Source organism: Panthera pardus, unplaced genomic scaffold (genome assembly GCF_024362965.1).
Source record: "Panthera pardus isolate Hobbes unplaced genomic scaffold, ASM2436296v1 HiC_scaffold_24, whole genome shotgun sequence".
NCBI classification, from domain to species: Eukaryota; Metazoa; Chordata; class Mammalia; order Carnivora; family Felidae; genus Panthera; species Panthera pardus.
In genome coordinates this window covers 126289346-126304622 of record NW_026526810.1, presented here as the reverse complement: position 1 = coordinate 126304622, position 15277 = coordinate 126289346, and positions in this window count along the sequence as shown.

The window sequence follows — 15277 nt, the reverse complement described above, 5'->3', positions numbered from 1 at the left end:
CGGGATGGCTCAGGCAGTTGTTCCAAAGGGTCTTTCAGTCCCGTTAAAGCTGCATCCAGAAATAGCTGAGGCCGAGCCAGGGTCTGCACTGCCTGAGGTCTCACAAACTGAAAAACACACTCTCAGACATGATTATGCCCTTCCCTGCTCTGTTTTCTGGTTAAGATTCTCTGAGATTTCATTTTATGAGTATTCCTGACCACCAGATGTTTGCAACTCAGGGCCTACACCGCAAGCTCTTTATTACCTGTTGCATAAAACCAGTGACAGCTGTACATCTAGGCAGGATGGGGACAGTGCAGGGGACAGCGCACTCCCAACGCTGGGGAGGGGAACCATGGCGGGCGCTAGTTCAGAGGCCGCTGTTTGCCTAGGTGATCGGTGTGCTGGGGCAAAGGGAAGAGCTCCGTAAGGGAGTTGCCCAGGAGGATGCCCCCGCGGGCGCCCTCAGAGGGAGACCATCAGAGGCCTCGGACAAACACAGTGAGAAAGTTAAGAGCTTCAAGGGGCCTAGGAGTCTCTTCTGACTAAGCAGTCGGCAGGTGGGACAGGGCCCTTGGAGGGTCCCGTTGTGCCCAGCAGCCAGACGCAGCGGAATCGCGGTGCATTTCCATGGGAACGGCTGGGCAGCCCCACACTCAGCGGTGTGCTCCGTCTATTTCTATGGCACCTATCACCATGGCACCTACTTGCTCTGAAAAACACAGGCTAAAAACAGAACCTAAAGTAAAGGGGGGCAATCCGCTTCCCCGCAGTCACCTTCTGCAGCTGCTGTTACACTTTGTGATTGCTCATGCGGACCTTTTGCGTTCTGAGTTTCCGTGTTTTTGCTGTCGGTGGCTTTAAAAAAATAAAAGGCTTACTATCAGCATCAGCATCATCTTGGGGTGATGTGGCCTGAGGCTCCAGGAAGTCTGTACTTACTTGCTGCAGGTGTAAAATTTCCAGCCAGAAGGAGCTCCTCTGAAGTGGCTCCTCCTCCCAGGGCTTGTTCAGGGCCTCCTGTAAGGTGTTTGGGAAAGTGGGGGAAAGCTGGGGGTTAGTGGACAGGGACAGTGACAGTGACATCAGTATACACAGATGACCCAAGAAAGGACCTGTGTTTATCCCAACAAGTGGATCACAAGCTCCTCTGGGAGCGAAATCCACAAGGACAAATAGCTTCCCTGAAAGTTTTCCCTAAGTTAATGGCCACCCTTTATAGCACAGCCCTTAACCCAGTCTCTGGAGTCAGACAGAGCTTGAGTTTGAATCCTGACTCTGTCACTGGCCAGCCATGTGAGATCGGTGTGCAACCTCTGAGCAGATGGTTAACGTACTCATCTATAAACTAGGGATGAGAAGACACAACCCACAGGAACAAGCCACTTCCTGTGATCTCAGCCTTCGTGGTCGTTCCTTCATTTGTCCAGCTATAAAATGGGGAGAATAACAGCCTCGAAAGCTCAAAAGAGCTTTGTGACTGTTGAGGAGACAATATATGAAAAGCACTGAGCAGAGTACTCACAGCTGCTAGAGAGGAAACTGTGAGCAGGTGGGCAATGACAATGGCCAGGACAGAGTGCTCAGCCTGCCCTGGTTCTCCGGGCCTGACTTCCTGCCCTCAGGCCTTAGAAACAGGGCCCTCAGCCATGAGTAGCTTCCTGCTTCCAGACTCCCACATTTATCAGTGTCCTTGGGCACAACAGATGTGGCTAAGGACAAGCTCACTCTCTGCAGCAAGAGTAACCATGCAGAAGGGTCATCAACCTGGTACTTTCTGTGATACATAGGACAACAAAATTCTCACGAACTGGAGAAAACCCCAACGCAGTTCCCTGTTTGTAGGCTTTGGAGTCAAGCAGGCCTGGGGACTCAAGTCTCCCCCCTGCACATCTGTTGGCTGAGTGACTCAACTGAAATTCCCTTTCCTCGCCCATCTGTGAAGTGGGCTGATGCCTCCTATCTCAGAGAGAGGTTGGGGCATTAAAGGAGAAGATGTAGGAAGTGCCTCCAGCCCAGAGTCCACACAGAGTGGGCTCTCAGTAAATGTGGGCTCTCCTCTTCTCTAACCCCCCACTGAATGTTTTAAGGTACAGTAAATACTCTATTTAATGAATTAAGGGTTAGCCTTTATAATAGAAGGAAACAGGCGTGTTTCCTGAATTTGCTGAGGTGCTGGTAAATGCTGGTAAATGCTGAACTCCCAGGCTCACACAACACCCGGCCCAGGGTTGGCATGGCCCCCCTCCAGGGCCCCCGCTGCCCTTTCTCACCACCCCCTCTCAAGAACACTCTGCCAAACAAGCCTGTAGGCTCGCTCTCACCACTGCTTACCCTTTCCTTTTTATTTTATGAAAGTAACTTCCCCCTTGTGAGCATTGTGGCTGTCTCCCTACCAAATCCCACCCTCCAAGAGGTCCCCCTTTCCACTTGAGGCTTCACGTGCTTCCAAGAAACTGGGCACGACTCCAAGGTGCTGGGGACGGAACATGTGGCCTGAGCTAAGCCAGTCACATAATTCCAACCCCCCTGCATGCAGGGATTGGCTCATGGGTTCAATGCCACTTGGAACTGTCTGGAGAATAGGGAACAGAAGGTCTGCAGGGGCTGTCGATGTGAGGCTGGGCCGCTCCAGTCATTTGACTATCATAAGCAAAGCCAGCCTGTTGGCAAAGCCAACACATGAAGAACAACAACCAAAGCCTCACGAAGAACGGTTGCCAGGAGCCATGGCGGCATTCGTAGGCCTAGATCAAACTGCGTCTCAGACTTGCCCCGCCTCTTTCTTGGGTCTGTGAGTCAGTATAGTCCATTCATGGTTAAACCAATTTGAGTTGGGTTTTCCATAACACAAGGATACAAGCACCAGGAACATTACTTCCTCTTTAGAGTTCCAGAGCCCTCATCACATTCAGACCTCAGTTCCAAAGCCAGGTCTTGAAGAAAGCCCGCCTAATTCTATTTCCTCCTTTACCCCCAGCTCCTGTGTGTTGTTTGTTAGGAATCGACCACGTGTGTGACCCTAACAATAAAATCGGTCGTGTCTCCATTTTCCCACCGAGGACACTGAGGCCCCAGTGAAATCATTTTCTCCATGGCTACACATTTAGTAGTTGGTAAGATCAGGACTAGTCTAGAAATGAGGACCCTGTGTGATAGGTAGGCTATTAATAAGTTTTCATTTTTTTCTAAATATGAAATTATTTTAATTCCCCAGTTGGATTATAAATTTATTGAGTCCAAAGCTATTTTTTCTTCCTATTTTGACCATCCATTGTAGTCGCTTGAGACATGTTTGTTACCAAATGGCTAAGGGAGTCTCCTGGCCCAAGGGCCCGACAATGTCCAGAGGTCTGCTGAGTACCAGGCATTGGGTGAAGTGCTTGACATATGTAATCTTATATTTTTATTATTTTTTAAATTTTTATTTATTTTTGAGAGAGAGTGCTCATGAGCAGGGGAGGGGCAGAGAGCTAGGGGACAGAGGTTCCAAAGCAGGCTCTGTGCTGACAGCAGAGCCCGATGCGGGGCTCAAACTCACCAACCACAAGATCATGACCTGAGCCAAAGCTGGACACTTAACTGACTGAGCCACCCAGGCGCCCCAGTAATCTTATTTTTTTTTTTAAATGGCTTATTGTAGGGGCACCTGAGGGGCTCAGCCAGTTAAGCATTCAACTCTCAGTTTTGGCTCAGGTCATGATCTCACAGTGTGGGATCAAAACCCACATTGGGCTCTGCACTGACAGCATGGAGCCTGCTTGAGATTCTCCCTCTCTCTGCCTCTTCCCCCTCTCAAAATAAATAAATAAACATGAAATGAAATGAAATGAAATGAAATGAAATGAAATGAAATGAAATAAAATAAAATTAAAAAAAATGGCTCATTTTAGGGGCATGTGGCTGGCCTAGTCAGTGGAGTGTGCAGCTCTTGACCTCAGGGTTGTAGGTTCAAGCCTCCCAATGGGTGTAGAGATTACTTGAAAATAAAATCTTAAAAAAAAAAAAACAGCTCATCATATTTATGTGATTCTTAGACCCGAGGATAAGTGACCTTTTGCCAAGGCCTGTGAGCAGAACCTGATTGTACTGGAAGGGGAGGATCTATCCTGAAGAAGGAACACAGAGAGCAGTGGTCCCCTACTGTGGCACATGGCTGTGTGGAAAGGGCAAGGACTCCGGGTTTGATTCCCAGGCATGTGCCCCCAACCCCCACCCCCACTCTGTGGATGATGGCCAACCCTACTCGAGAGCCAAAGAGAGATAAAGAAGTTCAAGGAAACACTGGCCACCAGGTGGGGAGAAGTTTCCATCCCATTCCTTGCCAAACATAGATTTGCTACTGGAAACCCAGAGCACGCCAAGAAATGGTTATAGCCCAAGCTGCTCTATTTCCTTGAAGATCATTGTGTTTGGATTATAAGAAAGTGTTTTTCCTTTTGTCTCTGCCCAGCAAGCCATGAACAGTTCCAGATCTGACAGCCTGAGCACTGGGTCTAACTTAATAAAGAAAGGGAAGGGGATTTGCTGCGTGGCTCAGTGTGTATTTTCAATTAAGACGTGAAACTGTTCCTCAGACAAGCCAGGCTTTGCTCAGGTGTTGAGCGTCATCATATAACCAGTGTACCTCTGCTCAGGGCTCTTTGTCAGTCATGGGGAATGTTCTTCCTCTTTGGGTAAATGTGACAGAGCAGCACTTCTCTGTGGCTTGGGTGGGGAGTCGGGTAGGGAAGCCTGAGGGACAGGAAGAGATAAGATATCTGACATTTTGTCACTTCTTCTAATCTCCTCTTGCATTCACAGAAGGGGGTAGGCCCAGCAGCTTGTTGCACCCCAGCGTGAGGCTTCTGGTGTTAAACAGTTCTACGTTTCTGCTGGAAGCCATTCAGTTTCCATTTATGGGAGGCAGTGTTCTCAAAGTATAGATCTCTAGGACACCTGCATCAGAACCCTGGAGCGCTTGGTAAAATTGCAAATTTCTGGCTCCAGAGGATTCCCACTGATTTAGACTCTACCAAAGATTGAGAACCTTGGGTAGCAGGTGAAGAACGTGAGTTTTAGAGTCAGATCAGTAAGGACTGAACCCCAAGCTGCAGCTCCACTACCCACTACCTGTGGATCTTGGCCAGGTTATGTAACCTCTCTGGGTCTCCATTTCACCTGCACAAAGGGAATGCTGAACAATCAAGACGGATGGAGCTCATGTGGTTGTTACACGGATGAGGTGAAACATCACGTGTTTAGCCATGCTCGGCAAAAACATTCATTGCATGGTAACTCTTCTTTTTATATAACAATACCTGTACTCAAAAAGTCTGAGGACTTTACTATTTACAAGAAATAATAAACTTGGCCATCACAAGCAGTGTTAAGAGTCCTACTAGTACGTTCCACTGGTACAGGTTTTGATAAGTCTACAGACCAGCACCCAGACCTGGAGGTATCTTGAGCCACATGAAACGCTACCAGAACTCACATCTAATCCTCAACAGTGAGCCAGCCAGGAGAGGGCAGCAAGAGAGAGCCAGAGTCTAACTGTAGCTGTTCACGTCACCATGCCTGAGTGTTAGAGGCACTTGGTGTGATCCTGGTTGGTACTAGTTTGAAAAGACACTGGATTTGGTGGAGGGAGATATGGTAGCATGGTTTTCCTGCTGTGCGGTGGCTGTCCCTCTGACTCTTGACTTCCATACATATTTACTTTAAGAAATCACACAAGCATCACTATATTGTAGGAAACAATAAAACTTTATTGAGATGTAGATACTGGGAGATAATCTAAGTCAGGGATTGGCAAATTCTTCTGCATAGCCTGTGAGTTAAAGAATAGTTTTTTATATTTTTTCTTTTTCTTTTTAAAGTTTATTTATTTATTTTGAGAGAAACAGAGACAGTGTGAGTGGGGGAGGGGAAGGGAGAGGGAGAGGGAGACGCAGAATCCCAAACAGGCTCTACGCTGTCAGCACGAGCCCGATGCAGGGCTCGAACTCACGAAACCTCACGAAACCATGAGATCATGACCTAAGCCGAAATCAAGAGTTGGACGCTTAACTGACTGAGCCAGCCAGGCACCCTAGTTTTTATATTTTTAAAGCATTGTTAAAAAAAGAGGTGGAGGGGAACAATATCAGTAACAACAAAATAAAAATAATGAAACAAATAAATAACAAAAACAAGAACACTGTGATAGTTAATTTTATGTGTCAACTTGGGTCGTGGGGTGCCCTGGTAGTTGGTTAAACATTACTTCTGGTGTGTCTGTGAGGGTGTTTCCAGATGAGATAAGCATTTGAATTGGTAGACTGAGTAAAGCAGACAGCCCTCCCAGGGTCGTGGGCATCATCCAATTCTTTGAGGGCCTGAATAGAGCAAGAAGGCAGAGAAAGGGAGATTTTGCTTTCTGCCTGATGGTTTGAGCTGAGACATTGGCCTCCTCCTGCCCTCTGACTAGGTCCTATACCACTGGCTTTCTTGGGTCTGTAGCTTGCAGCCAACAGATTGTGGGACTTCTCAGTCTCCATGATCCCATGAGCAATTTCTTCTATATTATATATAAGATATAATAGATAATACAGACATAATATATCTCTCCTACTGGTTCTGTTTCTCCAGAAAAGAAAAAAATAACAAAAAATTTATACCTTGCTTAATGGTGAAATATTGAAAGCAGTCCCTTTAAGATCCGGAACAAGGCCTAGGAAGTCCCATTATCACCACATTCTACTGGTGAGTGTGGTAGAGTAAGGGAAAAAAGAAAAGCAAATCAAATTGTGTAAGGATTGGAAAAAAAGGGAAAAAAACCTTTCAGGTCTTATGATTGCACAGAAAATCCAACATTATCTACAAGTAAATTATTAAAATTGGTATGAGAGTTCAGGAAGCTTTCCAGATACAAAACCAATATGTGAAAGTCAATTGTATTTCTGTTCATCGGCAACTGTTAGAAAATGTAATTTAAAAAGATACCATCTATAATAGCATGAGCAAATGTCAATACTCTAAATCTAACAAAAATTGCGAAAGCCCTTTATGGAGAAAATTGTAAAACTTTACTGACTTTTTACAACACCTATGTAAATGGAGAGACAGCATGTTCGTGACAGGAAGACTCAGTATTGTAAATATATCAGTAATCCTCAAATTGATGTACATGTTTTAGGCAATTCCAATCAAAATCTGAACAAGATTCTAAAAAAGAAGCTCAACAAATGATTCCAAAATTTGTTTGGGAAAGCAAAGGGCCAAGAAATGCCAAATCATTTTTTAAAAACAGACAAATATGTCTCTTTTTGGCGGGAAGTTACCTTTCCTCTACCGGATATCAAGACTTGTTATAAAACCATAGCAATTAAGATTAAATGAAAGAACTCCCACAACTCAACAGCAAAAACAAACAAATTAAAAAAAAAAAAACCCTCAACCCAGTTAAATAATGAGAAAGGACTTGAATAGACATTTCTCCAAAGAATATATACAAATACAAACGACTAACAGGCACATGAAAAGATGCTCAGCATCACTAATCATTACAAAAATGCAAAGCAAAACCACAATAAAATACCACTTCACACCACAAAACACAAAAACAGAAAATAACAAGTGTTGGCAAGGATGCGGGGGAAATTGGAACGCTTGTATATCGCCGGCGGAAATGTAAAATGGTGTAGCCTCTGTGAAAACACTGTAACATTTACTCAAAATCATTACGTATCAAACTGCAATCACACTTCTGGGTATATGCCAAAAAGAATGGAAGGAAAGAACTCAAACAGACATTTGTACACCTATATTCATAGCAACTATTCCTAACAGCCACAATAGGTGGAATATTCACAAAATTATTGTTTACGGTATTTCACAATAAGTGGAAACAATCCTCATGTCCATTGATGGATGAATGGATAAACAAAATATGGCAGACACAGACAATGGAATATTCCAAAAAGGAAGGACATTCTGAAATACCCTGCAACATGGGTGAACCTTGCTGACATGTTTGTGAAGAAAGCCAGCCACCAAATGACAAATACCATATGCTTCCACTTCTCTGAGTTAGCTAAGATAATAAATTAATAAAGACAAGAGTAGAATGGTGGTAACCAGGGCTTGGATGAGGAGGGAGTGGGGAGTCATTGTTTAATGAGGACAGAGATTCAGTTTGGGATGCTGAAAAGTCCTGGAGATGGATGGTGTGGATGGCTGTATGTTAAGTGAATGTACTGAATGCCACTGAATTGTACATTTAACAGTGGTTAAGGGGCACCTGAGTGGCTCAGTCAGTTAAGTGTCCGATTTGGCTCAGGTCATGATCTCACGGTTCGTGAGTTCGAGCCCCACATCAGGCTCTCTGTTGTCAGCGCAGAGCCTGCTTCGGATCCTCTGCCTCTCTCTCTCTCTCTCTCTCTCTGCCTCTCTCTCCAGAATAGATCAATATATTTTAAAAAGTAAAAATAAAAATGGTTAAGATGGGGAGCCCCTGGGGGGCTCTGTCAGTTGAGCGTCTGACTCTTGATTCTGGCTCAGATCATGATCCTGGGGGTTGTAGGATCAAGCCCCACATTGGGCTCTACACTAAGCGTGGAGCCTGCTCAAGATTCCCTCCCTCTGCCCCTCTCCCTCGCTCACACGTGCAGGTTCTCTCTCTCTCTCCCAAATTAAAAAATTTTTATAATGGTTAAAATGGTAAATTTTAAGTTATGTATATTTTACCACAATTTTTCAAAAAGATTGGGGGATATTAGAGCAGGAATAAACAAACATATTAGTAGGGCAAAACACAGTAGCACCACTCAAAGTGTAGTCTGAACACTGCTTGTCATCTCTGAACTGTTTGCCATGGGCCAACCATCAGTACAGACGTGAATAGTAAGCATTTGGAAACTTGGATAGCAACTTGACAGAGTACGTTTAAATTTGCTGGGTCTTGGGGCGTCGGGGTGGCTCAGTCAGTTGAGCGTCCGACTTCGGCTCAGGTCATGATCTCACAGTCTGTGGGTTCGAGCCCCGCGTCGGGCTCTGTGCTGACAGCTCAGAGCCTGGAGCCTGCTTCAGATTCTGTGTCTCCCTCTCTCTCTGACCCTCCCCTGTTCATGCTCTCTCTCTGTCTCAAAAATAAATAAAACATTAAAAAAAATTTTTTTTTAATTTGCTGGATCTAATAATAAAAAACTGGGGACTTTATTTTGTGTATCTTTTTGAATTTCATTTTTCTAGCAATTGATTTTTATTGTATTTCCAAAACCATTGTTCTGCAATGGATTATGGGAAAAACTGGCATTCAACACAGAACGTTTGAGAGGTCGGAGGAAAAAGAACAACCAGTCACACATGGAAACTTGATTTCTGATGGAGTGGGGAAAAAAGTAGAACTGGGAGCCGATCATCTTACAACAGTCACAAAAATCAAATCCAGGTAGATTAAATACTTAAAACATGAAAGATTTCATACTTCAAATATGAAAGACAAAATATGAAATTCTTAGAAGATAATAATAAATAAGATCTTTATGACCTCAGCTTGGAAAAGTTTTCTTAGACAAGAAAAATTTGGCATGAAAATGAACAGCTTCTGTTCAAGTCACTACAAGTAAAATGCAAAGGCAATCCCAAACTGCAAGTAAATATCTGAACATATAGAACCAATATCAGATTGTAACCCTCTAAATCCATAAAGAGCTCTTATAAATCAAGAAAAAATACCAACAGCCCGTTAGAAAATAGAGAAAAGACATGAACAGGCATTTCACAGCAGAGAAAAAGCAGATGGTTCAAAAGCATGAAAAGAATTTCCAATCGGTGGTAAGCAAATACATGCAAATTACAACCATAATGAGACACAGGCCATGCCCATTCAACTGAGAAAGTTAACAAGAATGAGATCAACCAAAATATTGCCGTTGACTTCTAGTAAAAATACAGATTATTATAATCATGTGAGGGGGGAAATTAGCATTACCCAGTAGACTTGAAGGTGTGAGCACCCTTAAAACTAGCAATTTCATACACTGGTATACACTCTAAAGAATAGAAGAAATACATGCCATGTGGGATAATCCCACAGTGGAATAGTATGTAGCGGTAAAAGTGAACTACAGTGATTTGCATCAACATAAATGAATCTCAGATATATAATGTTTAATGAAAGAAGTCACAGAATATGTATTATATTTTTTTATTTATTTACTTTTGAGAGAGAGAAAGACAGACAGAGTGTGAGTAGGGAAGGAGCAGAGAGAGAGGGAGACATAGAAAATGAAGCAGACTCCAGGCTCTGAGCTGTCAGCAGAGCCTGACATGGGGCTCGAGCTCATAAACCGCAAGACTATGACCTGAGCCGAAGTCAGACACTTAAGCGACTGAGCCACCCAGGTGTCCCTATCATATTATTAAATATAGCATTAAAATAGGCATCCATGCTCTACAAAATCAAACAATATACTGCTCAGAGATTTAAGAGTGTGTGTGTGTGTGTGTGTGTGTGTGTGTGTGTGTATGAGTGTGCATGTGGGTAATAAAACTGTATGGAAAAGCATGGCTGATAAACATAGAATTCTGTATAGGTTCTCTTCGATAGAGAGAGGAGTGTTGACTAGGGAGGAGCATTCAGAGGCTTCTAAGAAACTCACACTGTTCTATTTTTTAACTTGGGAGGTGGGATGCAAGTGTTTGTTTCACTGTTCTTTAAGCTGAACATATGGCTTATATGTATGTATGATACATTTCACAATAAAAAATTAACATAAAGGAAAAAAGGCCTCTCAGTGATGGGTAAGGATGCAGAAGAAGGTCAAATCCTCCGAGGGTGCGAGCGAAGGCTGGGCAGGCTGCCATGCTCTGGACCAAAAGGAAAATGCAGATCAAGAACCTGCTCAGGGGCCTAGCTCCTACACATTTATTTTTGCCTTTCAAGCATTTTTTTCCTTTCAGAGACTACCTTTCCCTGCAACCCAGAGGGGCTGTCTGGTGGGCATGTGACTCAAGGCAGCTAGGCAGGATACTTCTGCTTTTCTGGTCTCAGTGGTTAATACAGGGATGAACAGAGGTCCCAAGCCAGCCCAGTCAGAGTCATCCATGTCCTTCTGTTGGAACAATCAAGAAAGAGGTAACATTACTATATGTAAATGCATGGCAGGCCCAGAGCTCCATGAAATCTGTCTGAAAATGAAGCTAGCAGAGAAAAAAGCAGAAAGGAGGACTGGAGAGTCACAGAGGGGTAGAGAGAGGGGTAAGACAGAGACAAAGTCCTCATCCTGTCATTCGAGTGTCTTGATCCAGCCATTCCTGATACCCATTATGCAGACAGCTGCAGATCTAGTTGCAATCAAAAGTGTGCTGTGTGTAGTGTAGGATTGTGTATCATGAGCAGGGGTTTACAAGAGGCAAGACCTACTATGTGGAATTGGCTGTGCTGGGGTGGGGACCAGGGCCGTGTGGAGCTCCCTTTCCCTGACCAGAAAGTAAGCAATATCTGCTACATGGAGCAAAGCTGCTAAACTCTCTCCTGTTGGGTCTGGGGAGTCAAACCACATGCTCAGTGAGGTTGGAAATTTAAAGAGCGTATTTTTTAAAAAGCTGGGCTCTGGAGTGCATTGGCTACTTCTTCAGACTTTAGTAAGGTTCTATAACAAAAGACACACTTGAATCTCAGCTGGCCTTTCTGAAAGCAGAGAAATGGGAAAACAGAGCCACGAGATCCTCCTTCTGCCTGTGGCCGGTAATTCAACTGAGCTGAGAGCCAGAAAATTATCTTTCAGGATCGCAGAAGTCAAATCCCTGCCCAGGCCAAGAGAAGGAAAACACAATGGGAGATAAGAGAGGAACACTGGAGAGGGCCTCTTGTCCTCCAGCAGCTCTTGCTGGGCCCTCCCTGCCTGGCCAAAGTGACCATTCCCCCCCACTGTAGACAGCAGTCCACTGGGAAAGAGCCTGAGGGCAAGTGGTCAAATCAGCCCTGCCTCTCCCCCACTACTCAGTGTGTCCAGGGCAGAGGCCAAGTGGCTGTGCGTCTAAATGAAAGCTGGCGGAGGGAAGAGCACGGAGATGACTGTTAGCAGACAGACATGGTAAGGACAAGGTCCAGATTCCAGAGCATGACTTGACTGGGCTCCAGCGTTGGTTGCCAGCTTATGGACTTATCAGAAAACTAACTGCCCAGCAACTGTCTCCAAGTTTAAAGAGTCATACTGCCAGTGACACCCCCGTCTAGCAAACCACAGCATGAGATTGCTCAATTGCTGGGTCCAGCCCCAGACCTCTGTCCTCAGGTCCTCATCTAGTGGCCTGCTAGAGTATACAGTTTCCAGAAGGCGCATTCTCTCTGATGCCACTCATGGAGGGTAAAGAGCAACAGAGAGTCTTCCGGAGAGCAGAACCCCAGGCACCCCTGGACGATTGAGGAACTCAGATCTTCCAGCAGATATGAAGTGGCTTCTTGCCAATTCTCTTCTGTAGAATGTTGGATGAGTGACCACAGTGTGCTGTTGCCCCATTCCCTTTAATAAAGGCAAGTGGTTTTTATTTTTTCTCTCGACCATTAAATGCTGGGGTGTTTGACTTGACCACTTGCTCTTAATAACTGACAGATTATTAAGAGTAACATCCAGACCCGACCAAGAAGAATGCACATCCACCAGCTTGGCTGACATGTGGGCAGCTTGTACCATGTTGGGGTGGCACATTTCTGAAATTGTTTGTATGGGGAAAAATGTTTGTATGGTGGTGCATTTCTGAAATTGTTTCTATGCTAGGTAGTCAAGGGGCACAGTGTAGTGGCTATCTATTACTTACTTTCTGCCCTATAATTAGTTGAATTATGCCTCCTCCCCCCAAAGATATGTCTAAGTCCCAATTCCCAGTACCTGTGAACGTGATCTTATTTGGGGAAAGGGTCTTTGCAGATGTAATTAAGTGAAGGATCTCGAGATGAGATCATTGTAGATTAATCAAGTCGGCCCTGAATTCAATGACAAATGTCATTATAGGAGGACAGGACACCCACATAACAAGAGAAACACAGAAGGAGCAGTCATATGACAGTCAAGGCGGAGACTGGAGTGATACAGCTATAAGCAAAGGGACACCAAGAACTGCCTGGGGTCAAAGAAGCTGGATCAGGCAAGGAAAGATGATTCCTGAGTCCTTGCAGGGAGTGTGGCCCTGCTAACAACTTGCTTTCAAACTTCTACCCTCCAGAGCCGTGAGGTAATATCTCTCTGTTGTTTTTAGCCACCAAGTTGTGGTAATTTGTTGTGCAGCCCCAAGAAACCCATACATGCCCAGACATTTTTAAGACTGTCCCTCCCCTGGTAGGGCTGTCAATCACTATCTCAGACCCAGGTGACCAATCAAAATACTCCATCCCCAAGATCATGCTGTTTGCCTTGGGGATGGTCCTTGCAATGGACTGTTTATCTGTTCCCTAAATTCATATACTGGAATCCTAACCCCCAATGGGATGGTATTAGGAGATGGGCCTCTGGGATGTGATTAGGTCGTGAGAGTAGAATCCTCATGAATGGGATTAGTGCTCTTACAGAAGAGACCCCACAGAAGAGTTGCCTTTCCCATTCTTCCTTGTGAGGACATAGTGAGAAGATAGCTATTTGTAAGCCAGGAAGTGGGCTCTATTCAGACACCAAATCTGCGGACACCTTGATCTGGAACTTCCCAGCCTCCAGAACCGTGAGAAATAAATGCGTGTTAAGTCCCCCAGTCTGTGGTATTTTCGTTTTAACGGCCCAAACAAACTAAGATAGCCACATGACCCAGAGTAGGCAATTAGAGGTACCTTTTGACTCTGTATAATTGTTGGGAAAGAAGAATTTCTTGTCCTGAAATTGCTAGATGTTAAGGACAATTTCTGTCCCTCCATAGAGAGCTTGAGAAGGAAGCCAGCTAAGAAGGAAGCAGAGCCAAGGGTACACAGGGAGAGGCATGCCTTGACGATGCTATCCCTGACCCTAGAAACAAGCATATCAATACAGATCTCCCTCTAGCATTTTTCAGCCAGAGAATTCATCTTTCTTGCATAGGTCATGAGTTGAGACTATCACTTGCAAACCCTGGGTCTTGATTTGCACATCCTGTGAGATTCCAGCCAATCTCCTCAGTCATGGGAAGCCCAGACTCAGGGGAGCACCAGAAGTAGAGGTCTTACCTGGTGACAGGAATGAGGCTCCTGATATCTCTGGCTCTCATGGTCTGGGAGATGGGACCAGCCTAGTTCCACACTGCTGTCTAGCCAGCCAGTGCCGTATTCGAAATGCTGAGGCGACCACCAAAGACTAGAGATAGAATCTCTGCTGTTCCAGAGAACAGATTTGGCAGCAAGTAAATTTCAAGCATGGCAGCTAAAACTATCATAACAAACAATGAAAACTTCTGTAAAACGAGAAGATTTGCTTCTGTGCTGCTGGAGAATTAGAGCGAGACACAAACAATCTCTCTGGAGCACTATGCTTTCCCTGGCCAGGGCAACATCACCTCCCCCCAAAGCTTTCTCCAAACCTTCAGTGCTCCTGGCTGAGGAAAGTCACCGTTCACAAAATGTCCAGTCCACCATGAATTAACAAGCAGCTACCCCCACAGAGACCCTATTTCCTCCCTGAAACCTTGAATCCTGCTGAACTGTCAACCCCTCCGGCCTAATGCAATAATATAATGAATTCAGAAACCCCCAGAGAATAAAGGACCCCAGGGCATATGCAAAAATACCGTGCACGCTGACAGCCCAGAGAAAGGAGGCAGTGGGGAAGAGGGGCAGTGGTGCTTCCTTTTGCTCAAAACTTGGGAGTGAATGAGGAACGACTAACTGGTCTACCCTCAGCTGACTGGCTGCGCAGCTTCTACATGTCTGATTGTCAAGGTCAAACCGTGCTTCTATTAAAAAACTGGAGACCCCTTGAAGAGCTTTTACAAGGGACCTTAACTTGATGCCTCAGGCTTCCTGAGTGAGAATTAAAAGTTTCTGAAAAAAATAGTCCATGCCTTCACCATTTGTAGAGCACCTTGTGTGTGCTTCGGCCCTGGAGCTGCTGACGGGGAATCTGGTGTGTGAAGTTGTGACAGCCGTGCCGGGCAGACGTGGCCTGTGAGATGCTGCCCGAGCTGAGTTTTGACAGACAACTGGAGATCAGCACCCGGAGGAAGGCAGAAGGTGCTGCAGGTGAAGGCATGTCGCTAGGCATGAACCTGCACCGCCCCGCGTGGGGTAAAGATGGAGAGGGGCTGTAAAGGTAGACCCGGAATTATCAGGAAGGGTTGTGTGATTAACTGAAGGAGTGTGAGCTTTATCTAA